This window comes from Populus nigra, chromosome 2, assembly GCF_951802175.1.
Source record: "Populus nigra chromosome 2, ddPopNigr1.1, whole genome shotgun sequence".
NCBI classification, from domain to species: domain Eukaryota; kingdom Viridiplantae; phylum Streptophyta; class Magnoliopsida; order Malpighiales; family Salicaceae; genus Populus; species Populus nigra.
Genome location: NC_084853.1, coordinates 3,988,303 through 3,990,802, shown reverse-complemented (window position 1 = coordinate 3,990,802; position 2,500 = coordinate 3,988,303).

Sequence of the window (2,500 nt, the reverse complement as noted above, 5' to 3'; positions counted from 1 at the left end):
TGGCCTGCGCTGTCGAGCCCGCGAGGGCTGTCTCCGCGGCAGGCCCCCCCTGAACGGGGCACGACAGGCCACCGCGCTGGCTCGTCCAGCGTCGACAGTCCCTCGTCCAGGTTTCAGATCGCGCCAAGTCGAACCCATGACCTGCTCAAGCCATCGTGCGCTGCCGAATTCGCATCTGCGTGTAGGCTGCCATTCCACGCGGCAGCCCCTGTTTTCGTCAGCGTGCCCCCCTGACGAATTTTCCTGCCTGGCCCAGTCCAGCGTCCAGCCCCTGTTCGTCGAAAAATCTGCGCTGCCGATTTTCCACGCGGCAGCCCCTCTTTTCGTCAGCGTGCCCCCCTGACGAATTTTCCTGCCTGGCCCGGCCAGTCCAGCCCCTGTTCGTCGAAAAATCTGCGCTGCCGATTTTCCACGCGGCAGCCCCTCTTTTCGTCAGCGTGCCCCCCTGACGAATTTTCCTGCCTGGCCCGGCCGGTCCAGCATCCAGCCCCTGTTCGTCGAAAAATCTGCGCTGCCGATTTTCCACGCGGCAGCCCCTGTTTTCCTCAGCGTGCCCCCCTGACGAATGTTCGTCGAAAAATCTGCGCTGCCGATTTTCCACGCGGCAGCCCCTGTTTTCCTCAGCGTGCCCCCCTGACGAATGTTCGTCGAAAAATCTGCGCTGCCGATTTTCCACGCGGCAGCCCCTCTTTTCGTCAGCGTGGCCCCCTGACGAATGTTCGTCGAAAAATCTGCGCTGCCGATTTTCCACGCGGCAGCCCCTCTTTTCGTCAGCGTGCCCCCCTGACGAATTTTCCTGCCTGGCCCGGCCGGTCCAGCCCCTGTTCGTCGAAAAATCTGCGCTGCCGATTTTCCACGCGGCAGCCCCTCTTTTCGTCAGCGTGCCCCCCTGACGAATTTTCCTGCCTGGCCCGGCCGGTCCAGCCCCTGTTCGTCGAAAAATCTGCGCTGCCGATTTTCCACGCGGCAGCCCCTCTTTTCGTCAGCGTGCCCCCCTGACGAATTTTCCTGCCTGGCCCGGCCGGTCCAGCCCCTGTTCGTCGAAAAATCTGCGCTGCCGATTTTCCACTCCGCAGCCCCTCTTTTCGTCAGCGTGCCCCCCTGACGAATTTTCCTGCCTGGCCCGGCCGGTCCAGCCCCTGTTCGTCGAAAAATCTGCGCTGCCGATTTTCCCCGACGAACCTGCAGCTGCACAAATCCGCGCTGCCACTGCCCCATTGTCTGGACCAACAGTCTTTTCCATCAAGCCCTGGACTGTAAATCGTCCAGACTCATCGCCAGCACCCGCTGCCGATTCTGCCGACTTTGCCGATTTCGTCGGCGCTGTCGATTCCAACACTGCACCCACCGTGTCTAAACCAGCGCTGTTTCGTTAGCGTGTCCCCTTGACGTATTTCCCTGCCTGGCCTGGACAGTCCATCTTCCAGCCCATGTTCATCGAAAAATCTGCGCTGCCGATTTCCCCGACGAACCTGCAGCTGCACAAATCTGCGCTGCCGATTTCCCCCCCTGTCGGCATGGCTGCCGCTGCCCCGATGTCCAGACCAACAGTCTTTTTTGTCGACTTTGCCGATTTTGTCCGCGCTGCCGATTCCAACACTACCCCCTGCATCCAAACCAGCATTGTTTCGTCAGCTCTTCCCCTGACGATTTTAGCCCTGTAACAAACAGTAGGCCTCCAATCCCGCCAACGGGAGCCAAGTTGATAGGGAAGAGAATTGAATGACGCGCCTGGTCCTCGCACCCCGCCACCCGAGGGGCCTTTTTCCCGGCAGCCTCTGAAAAACTCTAGCTTTCACGGTCCTCGCCGCCCCTCACCACCATGGCAGGCCTCTAATCCCACCCATCAGCAGTTGTAGCCGATAGGGCAGTGATTTGAATGACGCGTCGCGGGCCGCCGGGTCATCTCACCCGGCCATTAATTGGAGCGTTTTTGGCTGGCCGAGGATGGGGGGATGGATCTCTTCTTCCGAAAAAGCAAACAGTACATCGGGAGTTATGTTGACGGGGCATGGAATTGAATGACCCGTCGCGGGCCGCCGGGTCATCTCACCCGGCCATCCCGGGGAGCGTTTTTCCCGGCAGCATCGGGGAAACTCTTGCTTTCACTGCCCGCTGCCCAAGTCCCCACTCGCATCGGCCCCCCGCGCCAACAAGCCAACGCTGCCGAATCGGCAGACACTGCTGCCGAATCTGCCGACACTGCCCCGCGGGCTGCCACTGCCCCAGTGTCTAAACCAGCGGTCTTTCTCATCGAGCCTTGGACTATCCAGTCCGTCCTGACTCATCGCCAGCACCTGCTGCCGATTCTGCCGACTTTGCCGATTTTCTCGGCGCTGCCGATTCCAACACTGCGCCCACCGTGTCTGAACCAGCGCTGTTTCGTCAGCGTGTCCCCTCGACGAATTTTCCTGCCTGGCCTGGACAGTCCACCGTCCAGCCCGTGTTCGTCGAAAAATCTGCGCTGCCGATTCTGCCGACTTTGCCGATTTCGTCGGCG